This window comes from Teleopsis dalmanni, chromosome 1 (genome assembly GCF_002237135.1).
Source record: "Teleopsis dalmanni isolate 2A chromosome 1, ASM223713v2, whole genome shotgun sequence".
NCBI lineage: Eukaryota > Metazoa > Arthropoda > Insecta > Diptera > Diopsidae > Teleopsis > Teleopsis dalmanni.
The window spans coordinates 92,430,483-92,450,369 of record NC_051846.1 but is presented as its reverse complement, the minus strand read 5'-3'; the positions used below and the strand labels follow the sequence as shown (position 1 = coordinate 92,450,369).

The window sequence follows — 19,887 nt, the reverse complement described above, 5'->3', positions numbered from 1 at the left end:
GTATAAATTTTTCAATCCACTCTGATGAGTCTGAGTAGTTCCCAGACGAAATGCGTCAGTGGTAACTGTTAGAGGACTGAGATTTTTAGCTCCCGAAAAGGAGTTCGTAGGTTTCAAATCCATTTTGTACGGACGTTTGTATGGACAGATGAGACTTTTAGTATTTAATATTTAATTTTAATTTAATTTTTAATTTAGTTTTTTAATTTTTATTTTTTATTGTAATATATGATTTTTTAGTATGTTGTAGTATTTTTAATATGTTTAATATGTTTAATTGGTTATGGTTTGAGGTTAAGTAGTTTGCTTACTTATTTAATATATATTGTAGTGACTATATATATTTTTGAGATATGCCTAGAATATCTTATTTTGCCATCAACAGTTCTTAAGGTTTAGGGAATAGGGTTATTGACCTTAGGGTCACTCGCGGGTGTTTGCCAGTTGGTAGAACTCCTAAGGTTGAACACTAATACCAGGATTTTATTGGTGTTAGCGTTGAACAGGAAACAAAGCTCAGGCCAGACTATGTGCGGCTTTAGGTTTGTTTCTGAAATATGGTACTTGACCATTTTGTCGTTCCGTGTGAGCGATGAAGGGGTTAATGTGCTGTATAAACATTACAATTTTTGTTTTTATTTTTTTATAATGTGGCATTGAAGAATACATACAACCCTAAATTTTTACTTTTTTATCACCAACTTTTTTTTTTTATAGCCATTTTAGTAATTTAATCATTATCATTCTGCTCAATTATTATTATCAATTATAGTGTTTTTAACTGTACTTCGATTAAAATTTCCCTTAGCTTATGGCAAATCTAACATTTTTTTATGATGTAACTCTCATATTAACTATTAATTATTACTATTTTATTCATAATAATAAAATGATTGATTTGAAATGTATTTGGCACGATTAGTTCAGTTAGTCAAGTTTTAGTTAAACAAGTGATTCACATAACCTTAAAAGTACTCAACACGTGTCACGACCTCCAACCAACAACGGCTTCTGTGTTGTAAGTATACTTTTTTTATATAATTATTTGATATAATTATGACAAAATAATTTTTTAGTAAAATTCAATTTGTACCACCTGGGTTGTGTTGCGCTTCAGGAAAAGTGCAACTGTTTGAAATTGAAACACCACCTGAACCATTGAACGGTATACTTATCGGCACGGATCCAGATTCTAACGTATTCCTGAAGTCAATTCGAACATTCAATTCCTGCTTTCAAATGACATCGTTTGGAGAAATAGTTCCAAATACTAATGCTAATGGTCAACAATACAATTCTACATTCAAAATCAGAGGCAAAGTTTATCATAAAATAGGCTTATTGCTGCCAATGCCAAACGAACCACATAAATTTTTACAAATCTACTTCATGGGCGGCGAGGATTCCGGAAGCGCACTTGCCAATCGCGTGAATGCACGTTGTGACTATAATAATTTCACGCATATACCACATACTTACACACTTATAATAAGTAAGTTACTTTTTGTCTACACTACAATTTATCTAGAAACTAGAAATAATTTATAAGGCAAAACAACGTTTGCCGGTTATCTAGTTTGTATATAAAAGTTAACTTAAATAAAAAGCAAATCGCTAATAAAGTGCAACTATTATTTATATCTAAAAAGTGTACTTTAAGAGCGAACCCAATAACATACAAAAAAAAAATTAATAAATTTTGAATGCGGAGAGTAAAAGCATTCGACTTAAATCGACCAATTATAAACAACGAAATGGAGCAATTGCAGCAAAGACTTCTGGAAATGGAAGAAGTTATAAAGAGGCAAGAAGCTAAAATTCTACTCCACGAACAAGTACAACAGCAAGTTCAACAAGTACAATACCAACAAATACAACAGCAAGTTCAGTAAGTATAACAACAGCAAATACAGCAAAATATGCAGCAATATCAAGGGCTTCTAGCACCAAAAGATATTTTGACGCAATACCGCCAAATAAAATGCCTCAACAAGGATCATGATGCCATTGCCTTTATAGCATCAGCAGAAGCAGTCATGGAACTATGCCCACCAGACAACCATCAATTAATGAAGCTAGCAATGACCATTATAATCAACGAAAAGATAACAGGTGATGCTGGCAACTATATTCGGGGACTTGGACCAAATACAACCTGGGACCAAGTTAAAATGAAGCTAATGGACTGTTACCGACCGAGGGCAACATATAGCGATATTTACAATAAATGTCGCAATATTAAAGTAATTCTAACAATGTTAATACTTCTATTGACAATTATGTTCACGAACGAAGCAATATGGGTAAACTATCACCGTTTTACACATAATTAATCCACAAGAAGTTCAAAACATAATTCAAGCTATAGAGTCAAATATAAAATCACTAGATTTAGTGCATAAAGAATTGCTTAGAAGAGAAATAGAAATACTTAAATCAAAAATTAAATCGATTACTCCAGCGGAATATAACAGGTCCAAAAGAGGTTTAATTAATATTTTAGGTACAGCCAAAAATGGTTATATGGAACCATGGATAATGATGATAGGCAAGAAATAAATAAACACCTTAAACACCTTAATAAATGGAAATAACGAAATGTTAATTCACAACATTAATAAGCAAATAGTGATCAACAACCACTTCAATGAAAACCTTAACATTCTTAAACGCAGTATAGAGAAAGATAGAGAATACATAGAAACGTTCTTTTGGGGCAGATATAATGATATTACAAAATATTTATTATATTCAGAGCAAATGCTAAAAATCAAGAGCTTAGAGTCTTAAATAAATCAAATAAAGGATAATATTGCCTAAGCTAAAATAATATCTTGCATCCAAGTATTCTTACCAGCGAAGAAATAGAAAGATACAAAATTGACTTTTTTAAATTAAAATTGTTAAAGATAGGCATGATGCATTATGAAAAGTCTAAGCTTATTATTGCCATTAAAATTCCATATGACTATATCACAACTGATATTAGAGCAATTATTCCCATACCCAATAATGAAAACTATGAAATAGTCGAAGAAATACAATATGTAGTAGACATCAACAATGTTAGGTACACTTATAAAGAAAATATGTCATATAAGGATGTAGTTAGAAGTAAAAGCTGTACAATTCATAACTGTATTTTTAAGTTTATCGATAAATATCAATTGGAAATTATAAATGAAGAAACAATAATAATTGAAAATGCAAATAATTGGAAAATTTTACAAAATTGTAATAAAAGGAATTTTACCTTAAATAAAAATAATGTAATTTCATTTAACAATTGTCAAATAAAAATTAACCAAGATGTATTTAGAAATAGAAAAGAAATTATTGAAGAAACATATGTTTATGAGTATGATGTTTATGAGTATGTGAAAATATTACGGAAGTAGAACAAGTAAAATTTAATAAAATTGTACTACAACATTTTGAAAATATTGAAGAAATAAAAAAATTAAAAGTACATAAATATGCATCTTTTTCTGTAAGTTTCATTATCCTAATAATCATTGTTATTATAATAATTCCATTAATTTCAAAACGAAAGAACACTAAAGTAATAACTACAAATAATATTGTAACCGAGCCTCAGGAGAGTCTGGAGTCAAGGGGTGAAGGTGTTACATCATCCCATTTTTTAGTGTCTATTCTAGAGAAATATAAAACCAGATGTTTCAGATGACATCTGATACATAAATTTTGTAAAGCATATTTGAGCAAAATTTCATGTTGTCCGTGAGAACTAATTTTTGATCAAATATGCTATGTCAGCGTTTGCACTATTCGTTGCAATCGTTTAAAATGATTTTATATTTTTATTTTAAGTTAGTCTTAAGATACATCTAATAAAGCGAACATAAAACTGAAGTATTGTTTGTTCTTAATTAAATATAATTCGTGTGTGCATATTGGGTAATCTTTATAAATCGGGATAATTCCAGTGTAAAATAATGTTGTTATCAAAATAAAAAACGAAGTGGATGTTCCTCTGGACACCGGTATTTCAGTCAACAATCATAAATACATTAATGTACAAAACTCAAGTGACGATTATGGATATAGTGGTATACAAATGGATCCTCAGGTTCAGATGACTTACTCTATTGGATCACCTATTACTTCACTTATGTAAAAATATTATAATTACAGGATTATAAGTGGCCTTTGAGATGATAGTCGGGAGCATATTTTCTAATAGCTAATGAATTATTTTTCGTCTAGAAGCCTTCTTCGATTGTTGAAGACTGGGTATACTTTCGGTAGTGCATGGTGTATCCAAAAATAAAGGAAATTTTTTAAATACTCCAAGGTAAGAACGATTTTATACGCTGGCCACAGGTGAAAGATTATAAAATTTTATCTAGTCAATTACATCGAAAAACGGCAAATAGAAAAAAGCTTATTATTCCACAGGCGGTTCGCTGCCTACATTAAATTATTACTATATAAACAAATCTTAAAACCAATATGGACATATGGTATACAACTGTTGGGAATTGCTGTAATTGAACTATTTCAAAATAAAGTATTGCGAAGTATAGTATAGTAAATGCACCATTCTACACTCGAAATTGTGATCTTCATCGTGATTTGTTATAAAGAGTCATAAAGAGCGATTGACACATCATATCAATTTTGACGCTTGCGTTCTTCTACAAATGCCTGCTCTGCATCAACAACAATGCTAGACTTCATGTCTTTATAGCAAGCTTAACATATATTAATATACATATTTACATATTTGTATATACATTTATAGTATAAGTTGCTCGTATTCTTTTTTAAATTACATTAATTTAAATATACTTGTTGCATTAAATAAAGGATTCTGTCTAGCATTAAAATACGTAAACCGCAAAATTTTAAATCGTCCTTACAGATAATTTAGTTCTGAACGCTTTCGTCTTATTACACTCTTTGTAGTCGACTGTATTTGGATTTACTTAGATCTCTTCAAAATATTTAGTATATTATGTATTATGTATTGTATCGGATGTGAATATTATATTGTACTTATTTAAATCTGAAGATAATCACCAACGAAAACCATTTAATATAATTAGTTTTTTAGAATTTAAAAGTATTCTTTCAAGTCATAAAAGAATATTATCATTTGATTAAATTTAATAATAGTTACATTGAAAATAAACCAACAGAAGGAATTTAATAATTTCAATTAAAATAATTTTCTAAATCAACATAATTAAAAACTAAATGTATTTAGGGATCCAAGAAAGTAATGAACATATATCAGGGAACCATTAATTTACAAATTGTAAAAATTCATTAAAATAGTAATATAAAATATATTAAATTAATTTTAGTTTGATTATAACCAAATTTTATGCCACAAAATAACTTGCTTTTAATATAATAATAAAAGTTCTTTTAATAAAAAATTGCGAAAAAATTATTTTTTATGTAAAATTAATATCTGAATTTTATCTGATTAGTTCTTCTTCAATCTTTAACTTTTATTTACTTGTCTAATGATTTTATTATATACTTCAATATTTAAGTGTTTACCTCATAATTGTTGTAGTTGTTGTAAAATTGTGTTGAATGATGTTTAATGTTTTAAAATAGATGGAAAATACATGTTGAGTTAAGCATTTGAAAGGAGCTTTACACAGCCAATGGTGTTTTTTCGTTTCGAACTTATTTGATTCCTGACAAATGTAACTCAATCCTATAAAGGTCTCACCACCCTATAGTTGAATTACTGCTTCTCACTACTTTGCTTAACACTAAACCTTTAAATGATAAGCATAAATTTGACTGCGACACTGGATATCTGTATTGCTGGTCAGAATGATGTTTTATATTTGTAAATCTGAGGTGTTTCTTTGAAGTGTTATAAACTGAAAAGAGATTATTTTATTTTTAAATCGGGAAGTTCATTTACAGGTCCATATTGAAGTATTATTTGTATTATTACTGCTTTCCATTACTTACTATTTGTATTAAGGCAGGAACACATAAATGTTCACATTCAATCGAATTTGAATGAAATAAAAATTAAGCGTTAACATCACAATAAATAATCAAGGCCACAATGTCAACAGAGAAGTTGCATAAGTAAAATTTTTGAAGTTTTAGATATATAAGTCATGACTGACACTTATATTCCTTGCTTTTTGAAACGTTGTCAATTGTTACTCTGATACACTGCTTTCTGTTGAAGTGAGTATAATTGTCTCCTTAGTTAAACTGATAAAATGTTAACAATTTAAAGGGCGAATCTGATTTGGTACATCGAGCATATACGTCTATACTTAGATATTAATTTTCCCTTCATATGTGCAAGCTTACTAATCATATATAGACTTTATGTGATGGCATCCTCCTTCTATGAAGGAAAGAAATAAGGCGCATCCAATCTGATACTGCTCAACACTCGCAATCACATTATCAAATTTTTTTCCAATTCGATTTTAATGTATGCCATTAAAGATATAGTCTGCTTTATTATAGAAATAATAACTTGCTGATTCAAAATGGGCCCGTAACTAATTTAAGTTACTATACAATGAAATATCTCATACTACAGTGATAATCGTTTCTTCTAGGACAGACAAATACAGGCATCTATCGTCATATAGCATCTGCTAAACCTGAAATAAAATTGTATATGTCGAATATATATCAAATACATTTATTTACCTTCAATAATGACTGTTTTCGCTTCAAGTATTACATTTTATCCTGTACTTTTGGTGGCGCGTTGAATTATTTCCCCAACTACTTGCCTCATCATATAAATAACAACGCAATGACAGTATTCAGCCACAACTGAATTTCCAATTAAGGTAATTGCTAATATTCTCTTTAAACACTGCATTATGTCGCAATACACATTGACCATAATGCTCAGCAACAAAATATTTATTGCGTTTTGCATTTTTTAAATAGCAACAAGTTTTACATTAGTTTTTATTAGAGGCTTCTCCCACATCCTAGCAGAACACTTCTCAGCTTAGCAACATCATTTGTTCTGTTAAGAAAACAAAATATTCGAAATATTATAATATAAATGTATACATAAATCTTTTTACTCACTTCGTTAACATAGCGTACACCGCTTTCACTGTCTTTTATTTACTAAGGCACTCACTTGATTTTGGTTAGCAGTTTTATATAAAAATTTAAATTCTGCGAATTTCACGAAAGTGCCGCAAATAGTTTGTAATGGATTTTTTTACATTTGCTTTTGACACTTCGTATAACTATTCACAATGGATTTACAAAACCAGAGAATACCAGATATAGACTTTCAGAAAATAAAGCACTGTTAAAAAACAAGTACGCAGCTTGGTTTCCCTACAAACCAATTTTTTAATATTGGTATATTTTTTTGACAGAATTCAAAAAATTAACATGCATAATAAAAACAAAATTCGCAAAACTAAGCACTTCCACTCTCCTGAAGGTGCTTAATATGACGTTTACATGGCCGCAAATGACTCATTTCAAATCAGTCATTTCAAACTGTTTACATACGTTATATATTTGTTCTCTATTTGTGATGATATACAACAGAAACTTAATGACCTATCTTTAGAGTCCTGCAAAGTCGGACTAAAAATCAATGCACAGAAAACAAAAGAAGTTCGAATAAACAACCGAATTGACGAATCTTTGACGCCAGAAACTGAGACCATTGAGCGCGTAAATAAATTCCAGTATCTAGGGAGTATTGTGTCTGAAAATGGAGGTACAGCGCAAGATGTGATAAGTAGAATAAATAAAGCCCTTGGTGCTTTTACAAGGCTTCGTAAAGTGTGGAGCTCCAATACTTATAGTTTAAGCACAAAGATAAAAATCTTTAAAGCATGCGTTTTTTCAGTTCTCTTGTATGGTTGCGAAACTTGGTTTGTTACAGAAAACATACAAAGCAAGCTGAGAGTATTTGTTAACCGCAGTCTCCGCAGAATTTTGCGTATTTTCTGGCCAAACAGAATATCAAATCAAGACCTTTGGATGAGAACAAATTTTAGAGATGTCAACCTTGAAATTCGTAAAAGAAAATTTGGATGGATCGACCATAAACTTCGAAAGGCTCCCACCGAAATTTGTAAACAGGCGCTGGTATACAACCCGCAAGGTAGTAGAGGGAGAGGCCGTCCAAAAACAACATGCAGAAACTGAACGTTGAATAAAATAAACGCCATTTTGCAGCCTATAGGATGAAAAATAAACAACATTACAGATATAAACGACGTAGCGTTGCGGGGCGAAAGGTGGAAGCGACTTATAGACAGCCTATGCCCAGTATAAGTGGCTGCTCGAAATTATAGACGTCGAGCAAGGCTTACTATTATTATTATTATTTTTAACAGATGTTAATGGTATCCTTTTTTTTAGACGTTTGTGGCCTTAGTTCAGTAGCAGCTTGTAAGGTGATTGGTTAGGGTGATCTTCTAACTTTAAGAGGTACTGACAGCTACATCGAGTAGCTTCTTCTATTACTGTTGGTACGCCAAATCTTTTACGAACATCTTCTATATAATTTGATTGACAAGCTACATGAAGCATATCTTGGCGTAAATATTTCCAAATGCGAGTTCAGTGTCGATGAATTGCAATTCTTAGGTTATCATTTGTCAGCAAGTGGCATGAATCCCCCAGTAGAGCGTGTAGAAGCTATTCAAAATTATATCCGACCTAAGACAGTATATGAAATTCGTCAATTCCTTGGAGTTGTCAATTATTATCGTAAGGAATGTACGAGCAACACAGTTACAAGCACCCCTAATCAGCCTACTGAGAGAATCCAAGAAGAGAGTTTAAACAGAAATAGTCTGGACAGCAGAACTTAACACATCATTTGAAAATTGTAAGGCAGGCATATTAACGTTTACGCAGCTAGTATTCTTATCACCAACAGCACCTCTTCGTCTTTCAACCGATGCGTCCAGCTCTGCAATAGGATTAGTCTGGAGCAGTGAAACAATGACCAGTGGAAACTAGTAGCGTTCTTCTCCGCCAAGCTTAAATCGGCAGAAGTGAATTTCAGCACCTATGACAGAGAACTCCTAGCAGTTTACATATTTATAAAACATTTTAGTTATCGGCTGGAAGGGCGTCATTTCGCCATCTGCACCGACTATAAGCCGGTGCTTATAGTATATTGTATCAGTACAATATATATATACTTTTTCAGTTCTAACTATTCTCTCAGCTTTTGAACTCTTCGAATGACACTTTACACACATACTTTTCGGGAGCCAACCCTGTTCACCATTTGATTTGATTGAAATTGGACGTCTATTTCTTGTAGCTGTGATATAAACTTAACAATTGGATATGAGGTTTCTCCGTTTTTAATAAAGGTATTCAAATGGAATTTGGGGTATACAGTACTGATATTTGCAAAAGACAACGTACAAAATTATTTTCAAATGGGTTTTAATCTAGATATAGCTTCCATATAAACTCTCGATTAAGACACATATTTTTCTTAGAAAAACTTTTTTATTTTATAAATAGGTTTAATATTTTATTTGAAGTACATACATATTATGTACTTTAAATTTAAAATTTACGTATCTTTTAAAAAATGCAATATGAAGTTATTCCAACAAAAACGTTTCGTCCCACTTTTGAGAATTAATTAAAAATAAATACAATGAATACAAAAATTTATAGTGGGGCCCCCTAAATTCGGGGGCCCGAAAGCGTTGCTTCCAATTGCTTCCCTGTAGTTACGCCAATGACCGAGATCATACATGTGTCAAGTGAAGATAACATAATAGCAGACACACTCTCGCGGATCAACTCGATAGCTATACCAGAAACTTGCAGCCGAGAGCGGATAAGCAAGCCCCAGGAAAATGATGAAAAGCTTAAACAGTTGTTGTCCACAGGCACGAAATTACAACTGAAGAAATTGCAGTTGCAATCGAACTTGGAGACATACTGTGATGTCACCACGGGCCAGTTAAGACCACTTATACCCAAATCATTACGCAAAGAGGTATTCAACTTAGTACATTGTTTGGCAGATATAGGTTCCAAGTCCACAGCGCGACAACTAACGTCAAAATACGTGTGGTCATCAATACGAAAGGACATAAAGACATGGGTTTCAGAGTGTCAAGGTTGTCAGCAATCCAAAGTCAATGGGCACAACAGAATGAAGCCAAGCGAATTTACAAAAACTGAACAGCGATTCGACCATGTCCACTTGGATTTAATTACATTACCGGAGTGTCAGGGTTATAGGTACGCGTTAACCATGATTGACAGGTTTAGCCGATGGCCAGAAGTGACACCCTTAAAAGACATGACCGCAGATACAGTAGCCGTAAATTTCTATGCAACCTGGGTATCCCGGTTTGGTGCGCCGAAAGTAATAACAACAGACCAGGGAACACAATTAGAAGCAGATCTATTTCAAGCTTTGACTGACCGGTTAGAAACCAAACGAATCCGCACTACGCCTTATCATCCAGCAGCGAATGGAATGGTAGAGAGGTTTCATCGAACTCTAAAGGCAACACTAATGGCAAGACCGAAACATACATAGATCCAATTACTCCCATCAGTTCTTTTAGGACTACGAGTATCAGTGAATAAAGACATAGGAGCATCTGCTGCAGAGATGATTTATGGTATCAACCTCCGTCTGCCTGGCGAATTCTTCGAACATAATACTCAATCATCTGCGTCAACGACTTTTAATCAATCAAATTTCCTAAACAAATTTCGCGAATACGCCAGCGGCACATCATAGCAACAGGCCGATTTTCATACACAAAGAACTCAAAAATTGCTCACACGTTTTCCATATACAGGACCGTATAAAGTCTTGAACAAAATCAGTGAAGGAGTGTTCACAATTGAAGTAGGTGACAAAAAGTTGAACGTTTTAATCGAAAGATTAAAGCCAGCATTCCTGGAGAATACAGATGTTCCATCAGAACTGAAGTTCTTAGAAATTTTGTTAAATATTCCTAGGTCAAAGCATAACACACCACGAGCAAAAGGTTCAAAGAAAAAAGTCACGTTCGCCAAAGAAGACCCGTTTGAACAGCAGTCCAATGCAGTCAGACACCATAAAAGAAGATCACATTCATACATAGCCTTCATCACAGTCCTTCGGCTATCTTCTAAGAGGGGAGTACTGTGGCGGATATGGCAACCACAAATAGTTTAAAACACACGTTTAAAAACAAAAGCATGATGGCAACATTGTGGCATCACAACCTAAGGATGATATAAAAACAGAACGCAATCAAGCATCGCTCTTTTTTTTGCATCCGAACCGGTAACGATTCGTTATAGTGGAATTAGCAACCCATAGATAGGAACAAAATAAACAAAAGTGGCGAACTTAGAAACAAAATGAAAAAATCAAATTCAGTTATATTTTGAAGTTAAGCAAATTTAAGAAATGTGTTCAGTTGCTCGCGAAACCTTGATGAGGGCGGGTGCGTTGCAATAATGTGCGGAATATGTTTATTACAACTAAAGTTGATGAAAAAAATAAGAACTCTGGTATGATTGAGGTTTAATATGTTAATGAATTTGTTCTCTAACTTATATTTTTACATTTAATTATTTTATTGATATTGTTGAATATTGATTGTATCTCCATATAGCGAAAGTAATCAGCAGAAAATATTGCAATGAATTTATTTTATTAATACGATTTTTACAATAGGTAATTGTATTTTATAATAATTAATATTAATTATTTTATAATATCAGTAATCAATAACACCTCATATGTTGATCAATAATCAGTAGAAAGTATTTAATTTATAATAAATATTGAAGAGAAATACTTATTTAATAATAATAAGTAATACTAAAAATGCGATTTTAAAATATATAATACAAAAATATTAAGATAAGCTATATAATAGATATTAGTCATATATAAAAATATTTCACTAAAAATGTCTTTATTTATTTTACTTTAAAAGTAGTTTCGTACAAAAAATATATATAGAAATTCCCTACACTTGCGGACTATAGCAACTACCGGTTGCAGCTTCTGCAGTTTACAGTTGATTCTTTCCCTTATAATACAATTAAAATGATAGAAAGTAAAAATGTTTTGCATATATAAATGGAAATAGTGTTTTTTTATTTTCAATTTAAACATATGAAAGATAATGTCATTAACAATTTGTCTTCAATTTTAATTAAAATAATTTCGTTATTATTTTACGTGCACATTTTGAAAATATTTTGGTTACATGTTCAAATGTAAACAAAATCAGCTGCTTGCTTACCGTCTAACACCGCCATAATTTAAAGCGAAATTTTCTTTTCGTTTCTCTTTTATTTCTTACTTTACCTACCGTCGAAGGGCCATGTTATGCAGATTGTCTCGAGTACGGCCTGAGTACAATTGTTGTTGTTTTCAATGCAATTTTTAAATTTGAGAATGACAAAAAATACAATATAGCCGTTCAAACTCCGTTATGAAAGCCGGCGTATTTGAGCATATCTAAATTTCGTTTTAAATTTCGGCACAACCTAGAAGTACCAAAATATTGTAAAAATACAAAATTGGCAATACTGATATAACAGTCTGCATAACGCATAACATGCATTTTTGGCAAAGCCCGAAAGAGCGAATATTACCGTGCTCAAGACACCTTGCATAACATGGCCCTAACTGGGTCTTAACTGTTTTCTGCCATACTTGTGTGTCAACGATAACGCCTAATGTTTTTATTTACTCTTGTGTTAAATTGCCATTCTAGTGGGTTATTCTTTGGTTATTTTGTGTTGTATTGTGAATGTGCAAATGGGAAATGTCAGAACAGAAATCAAATAAGAATATTTTGCGCAATTTGTACTCAGTATGATTTTAATTTGATTTGTCGTATTACATGTGTGAACTGTAAAAAAATAAAATTGATGTCAACCAAGAAAGTTTAATAATATGTGTGATGTTAATTTCACATTGTCAGACTCGTGCGGTTCTTCCGAAATTCCGTTACGACAATGAAGCGGTAACCCGCCATTTCAAACGGTAAAATTTGTGACTGAAATGCTAAACATGTTTTGTCGTGCAAAACTATGCAGAGTTAATAAAAAATGCATTGAATTTACATTTTAAAAAAGATTTGTTTTATAAAAAACGCATGGCTGTGTGAGGATCCACTCTAATTTTGCTAAGATTTGCTTTGTTTTTATTTTCGATTGTTAATACTGGTAAATTTTAAAATTATTTATTAATTTTACTATATATTTAAATAATTTTGATATTTCATTATTTATTGTTTTTAGATTTCAGTTTTCTGTGACAGAAGTAACCTGTAGTTGGAACGTAAAGATAAACTACTCTTTGGAGTGCTATTATGCTTTAGAAGGGCATATATGATATATGAATATGATATGATATGAGAATGATATGAATATTGTATTGTATTTGGATAATCATTTTGGATTGACTGGTAACACGTGACATGAGATTTATTGTGTTATTGATAAGTAAATAAGCTAACCAAGCTTAGTAAATAAAAATCAGTTTTATATTTGAAAAGCGAAACTTGGCGTTGTGACAGCTAATGATCAGATTTGGGAACATAAGGTGAGGTTAAGCACATAAGAAATATAACATTCAACCCCAATAATAACACGTGCGGTATATACAAGTACCAACAATTCCCAAAAAAGACGACCACACTTAAATATCACGTTAACTGAATTTAAATAAAGTTCCACTATTCTGTGTTCAGATGTGACTGTTATCCCTAGCAATAATGTTCATTATAGATGTTATAATTCACATTTGTTTATTGAGGTTTTTTCTGAGATTGTGTTAGCAAATAACAATTAAACTTTATAAACCAATCACTTGCCTTATTTTACTCTAACTATAACCAATGCACACCATGCGTTTCATCTGAACGGTGTTTTGTATGCCATGATTGGTTCACTTTTGTAAAGTATCATTTTAATTGAGATGAAACTGATGCACATGTCAAAGAGAGTTACTGTTAATAGAATGCAGATGAAGAATAATTTGAGAAGGGCTTATCATCAACAGTTTTTCATTCATGGTAAGATATATTACTTTAATAATTAAATGCCAATCTTTATACTTTTTTTGTTTAAGAATGTGATGTAGTATGGAATGAGGAGATTTATTAATTATGTTGTAAAAGTCGCTTGCATCAAATATTTATAAATTGTACTTAAATACATACAACACAAATCGGATTTGAACTAACTAAACGTTCCTGCAAATAAAAGTGATAAAGTGATCAGTTATAACGAATCAGAGATTAACTTTCAACTTGAATTTGGAATGGAGTGAAGTAACACATCAATAGCATCTAATAACACCTATCAAGTATCGTGATAACAACTTGAATCAAATTTGTGTTCATCAGTTAAAACTTCATTACTTCATGTAGTAGGAATACACACATAATTGGCATAATTGGAATGTGTATTGTAATATAATGCAATATTTAAGCATAATATTCGCAAAGTCTTTAGAAATTCAGTTGTAGCCAAATACTATCACTGTGTTGTTATTCACAACCCCATTGGGCAAAATGTTGGCGGAAAAATTGATCGCGTCATCAAAGCAACAAGACCAAATTTAATTCTTGAAGTAAAATCGTCATTTTAGAAGGTATATATAATTATTTAAAGTATGTTTAACATATACAATTTATTTTTCAAGTTTAGAAGATTGCAAATGACTAGATGCCAGTAGTTGTCTCTTCCAAAAGAAACGCTTAAATTTAAGCGCATCACTGTAATTTCAGATATTTCATGGTACAGTAACTTTAATTAGTTAAAACCAACTACTTTGAATCCGAAAACAACATTTGTATAATGATATATCTTTATATGCCTGAATCTTTATATATCTTTAATGCGAGTATTTGATTTGGAAAAATAAATCATCAGATAATATGTGATGAGTGGGAAGTAGTATCAGATTTCATAAACGTTATGTTCCTTTTCCGTTAATACAATAGTTATTGCACACAATTTCTCTTTGGTTGTATGCTTGCTCATATATGACAAAGAATAGTAATTGTCGATTGAACAATATGCCAAAAGTATAGTGTGATATACGCTCGATATATCATATGTCTGCTTTTTGCAATTATTAATACGTGATCAGTAAAACTGTGGAGACTTTGATACACATGTGAAAAGTAATTAGTATGAAGGAACATTGTGACACCTGTGCTCAGAAAATAATCAACGCGTAACTTGAAGTTTGGTTATGAAAATTATTTATTGGTTTACTCTGTTCATTGTAAGATGTATTAGTTACATGTATATATGATTTTAACTATTGATTTATTTTAGACTTTGAAGTTGTTGGAATTATGGAATAAAAGTGCCAGTAACGAGTTGCTATTTCGGGTAGTTTATGCACTACTTCTCCACCATTTACATTGCAGTTCTAATTATTTATTGTGGGAATATCTCTTAATTTTTAATTTTTCTCAAAATTTTTGAATGTGAATATATATGTATTTCTGCACTAATACAAACAGTAAGGAATGGAAACCGGTAACAACTACTTCATAACTAATGACAAAGTGGTCAGTACATAAAACTTAAATTAATGTAAGTTAACTTCTCGATTTAAAAACCAAATATTTTCTTTTCAGATTTTAATAGTCCAAACAAACACTTTAAATTTATAAATATCAAACATCATTCTGACCAACAATACAGATATCAAGTGTTGCAGGAATAGCTTCAATCAAATTTATGCTAATTATTGAAAGCTTTATAAATAAGCAAATGTAGCAAGATCCAGTAATTCAAGTTAACATTATGTAGTGAGCAGTTCACAGGATTGAGTTACATTTGTCAGGAATCGAATACGTTTGAAAGGATGAAACATCATTGCCTATCGGAAGTACCTTTAAAATCTCCTCATATTAATTTAAATGCTTAAGTATTCAACATGTTTTTCATCTATTCTAAAACATCAAATAACGTTCCGCATAAATAAGCAACAATTCGCATTATAAGGTAAACGATTTCTAAATTATTATATATTAAACTATATAATGCATAAAATAATTAGATAAGTAAATGAATACAATTCAAAATATAATCAGATAAAAATCAGATATTAATTTCAGTTATTTAATTATTTAGTATAGTACTTTTAATTAAATTAATTCTTATTAATATATTAAGAGCAATTAACTCATTTTGTGGCACAAATTTATTTATAATCAAACTAAAATTAATTTGATATTTTTAATATTACTATATTTACGAATTTTTAAAATTTGTAAATAAAGGGTTTCCTGATATATGTTTATTCCTTTTTAGGATTCATAAATACATTTAATTTCTTAATATGCTGATATAGAAAAATATTTCAATATTTAAATTTAAAGTATTAAATTCTTACTATTGGTTTTTTACTATTGCTATTATTAAATGTTTAGTTATGAACACGTTGCACTTACATTAAATAGAACTAATGAATTACCCGAAAAGAAAAGAAGTTTATTGAAAATTAGATTAAAATAGTTTTGATGTTTTTAATCATGGTCTGAACACCGCAAACTTTACTTTTTTACATTTTTTAGTTATTTCAGTTTTCTTATGGCTCAATAAAGATGAGCTGACAATAGCAGGTATATGAAATTAACACTCGGCTTAAGGATTTCATAATACACAATATCGCACTATTCCTATTAGACACAAAGCATGGTCTTCTTGCCGACGCGATTTGGTGTTGGTGTTGAAGGACCGGCTTCGCTAACTGAAAGCCACGACTTTTTCAGCATCGGGTGATCTAGTTTTCATCACCTATTACAATTCGATATAAAAATGTTTTATTTTCCTTCGTGGCGTTGAACAAACATTTTACAAGTGACTGCGGTTTTCCAGTTTTTGAACCAGGGCAATTGCTTTCTGGCAACGCTACGAAAGTTTTTCTGTTATCTTTATATTATATTTTTCATATCTTTATATTAGTGAAAAATTTCCGGTTTTGTTAAATTCATCAAAGTATTTTGACATTTGTTAGTTTGTCTGCCCAAAGTATTTAAAGGCCTTTGGGATAGATTCACATTTCGAACTATTTTAATTTGTGTATATTACTAGTTTTAATAGTTCATATCTCTATAGCTCAGGTCGTACCCATAACCGAAATTAGGGGTATGGGAGTGGCTGGTAAGCTGGTACCACATTATTATAACTTCTTAAAAGGCGAATTTTACACATTATTATTAAGCAATACTTGAATTTTATTCGAAACAATTATAAAATCTTGAAGTCTGGGGGGTGGAGGGGTGTAGTGCGTCCTCCTCTGTCCCTACCTGTGTAAGTAATTTCTACCTCTGTTGTCTTTCACAATCATTACTTTTGATTTATCGTAGTTAATTTGTAGGCTCCATGTTTGACAATACTGTTGCAGTGCGTTTATCATCTTCTGAAGTGTTTGAGCATCTTCTGCAAGTAATACCATGTCGTCCGCATACATTAATACTTTAAAACATTGTGAACCTAAACAAACTCTACCAGGCAAAATACACGATATGTCATCTACATACAGCGCAAAAAGTAGTGGACTTAGAAGACAACCCTGTTTGACATCACGATTTGACTCAAACCAGTCCGATAGATATTTACTATCCCAAACCGCAGTTGCGTTTTTGATATATAAGCTTTGAATTACACTTAACATTTTCATTGAGATGCCAATATTACTTACTTTCAGAAAGAGGCTACGCCTATCAATGGTGTCAAAAGCCGCCTTGAAATCTACTAAAAACATATATAATTTGCGTTTACTTTGAAGGAACTCTTTTGCAATTGAGGTCAGCACAAAAATACTGTCTAAGGTAGAGTATGATTTCTTAAAACCTGCCTTATAATCGCTCAGTAGGTGATATGTTTCCACCCAGTTGGTTAGTCGGGTAAGAAGAATAGAGGTGAATATTTTTGTGATCACATTAAGAAAAGAGATACCTCTGTAATTAGATAGGTCGCCGACATCGCCTTTTTTAAATAGGGGAAATATAATGTTTTTTTTGAAACTATCAGGAACGTTCTCTGATTCAAAGATACTATTATAGGCAGTTGTCAAATAATTTACGAATTTCGTTGACGAATTTTTTAGAAATTCTGCCGGTACTCTGTCCATACCTGGTGCTTTCCTGTCTTTACTTTGCTTTATCGCGGCCATTACTTCTACTGTGCTTATTTCATGATCCAGTTCTTGTACTGTCGAGTAGAGCAACGCGAAATTATGTTGTACTGCCGACACTTCTTCATATAGTAATCCTTTATATTAGCTAGCCAGTATACTAATATCCACCTTAATAGGTTTGTATGATTTGGATCCATTTAGCGTTCTGACTAGAGCCCAAACGTCTTTACTGTCCGTAACTTCATTTACAGCTACCTCTAGTTGCATAAAGTATTCCTGGTGTTTCTGTTTACATATCTCTTTGAAAGCTTTATTTGCTGCATGATAATTTATTTTGGAGACATCTGATGATGTTTTCCTTATCAGCGTTAGAAATTTCATATATTTTTTACGTGCTACACGTGTGTTGTATAATATGTATTAGTAAAATTATAACACATTACACGACGATGACGACGACTGGCTTCTGATTGGCTGACGCTAGCTGCGTAGTTTAGAAACAGGCGAGGTTTCAGCTAACATCCTTTTAGCCGACGGATTATACGATGTCTTCACGTTTTTTGATGGCGTACGATGCATGGTTGTTAATTGATAAATTTTATTATTTTTTAACTAATTTGTAAATTACCTTAAAACTATGTTACGTTTTTGTTTTGCCAAATAGATTTACGATTATTCCTTATTCGAAATATAAGGCTTGTGTACCAACTATATTAAATTTGTTTTGTTTATTCTATGTTATTTTACATGTATTACATAAACTGTATATATCATAATTTTTACAATTAAATGTTTATTAGTTGTCTCTGTCAACAGTTTGCTTAGCTATTTTTGACTTATTTATATACTAAATTATAGGACTGTCTCTATCAGATTTTTATTACGTTATTAAAAAACAAAAAAAAAATCACTCTTATTTGGCTACTAATATATGATCCACAAGAGAGCGCCTTATTTATTTTATTTAAAAAAAAAAAGAAAGCAAAAACGCGCGCAAAATGAATGCTTTAAGTTGTGAAAACTATTATTTGATTTAATCACTTTATGCATTTGAAATCGTACCGCAACATTTTGTTCTTCACTTCCGTTTACTCGTTTTTTCTTTTAGTTTCCGACGCTGTAAGTTTGATACTTTTTACTTTTTTTTCACTTAAAAAGGAGCGACTGCAAAACACGTCCAACTCGGTATACTTCATTAAATATTCCCCGTGTTGTTAATGTTTACGATATTTTACTTCAAATTGGTAAGTCATCAAATTAATCGCCCACCGTTGTAGACGATGTGAAGTTATTTGCGGCAGATGTTTTCCTGGAAAATTTAGTAACACCAAATATGATTGATTGATTTGGAGTTTATCGAGCGTTTTTGATGCAAAGGCTATTCGTCTCTCAGTGCCATCCATATATAAATGAGAAATTACTGCTGCAATCCCAAATAAAGATACAATCACAGCAAGAATCAATGGTAAATGATCTTGAAAATGGAAAAGTTGTGTTACATTTTCGTTACAAGTTTATAAATCGGTAAATGCTTGTTGTTGTTTTTTTCCTCACGTGAATTCAACATTTTCCCGTCGAAGTAAATTTAACGGTGTCGCTACCTGGAAAAAATCAGGAACAAAATTGTGATAACATATAACCTTACCGAAAAACGCTTCGAGTTGTTTGATATTTTTTGGAAGCATTAATTCTTTGACGGTTTTCAAACCAGACTCATCAGGAAGAATTCCACTAGCACTAATCTCCCGATCAAGATATTGAATTTT

General features: G+C 31.4%; 2 long non-coding RNA genes across 3 annotated transcripts; one reads left to right on the top strand and one right to left on the bottom strand.

Moving 5' to 3' along the window:
• Window positions 1–5,445: 5,445 nt before the first annotated feature.
• Window positions 5,446–7,230, bottom strand: LOC119672326. Its single transcript, XR_005251884.1, has 4 exons — window positions 7,066–7,230; window positions 6,670–7,000; window positions 5,962–6,620; window positions 5,446–5,867 (listed from the first exon to the last, which is right to left on the bottom strand). It is a non-coding gene; the product is annotated as an uncharacterized LOC119672326 (long non-coding RNA).
• A 5,378-nt stretch (window positions 7,231–12,608) lies between these two features.
• On the top strand, window positions 12,609–16,015 carry LOC119672325. 2 transcript variants are annotated; one of them, XR_005251883.1, is made up of 6 exons: window positions 12,609–13,179; window positions 13,255–14,030; window positions 14,087–14,611; window positions 14,663–15,250; window positions 15,304–15,542; window positions 15,612–16,015. It is a non-coding gene; the product is annotated as an uncharacterized LOC119672325 (long non-coding RNA). The 2 variants fall into 2 exon arrangements; XR_005251882.1 differs by having other exon boundaries at window positions 12,610–13,179; window positions 14,668–15,250; window positions 15,612–16,014.
• Window positions 16,016–19,887: the final 3,872 nt, after the last annotated feature.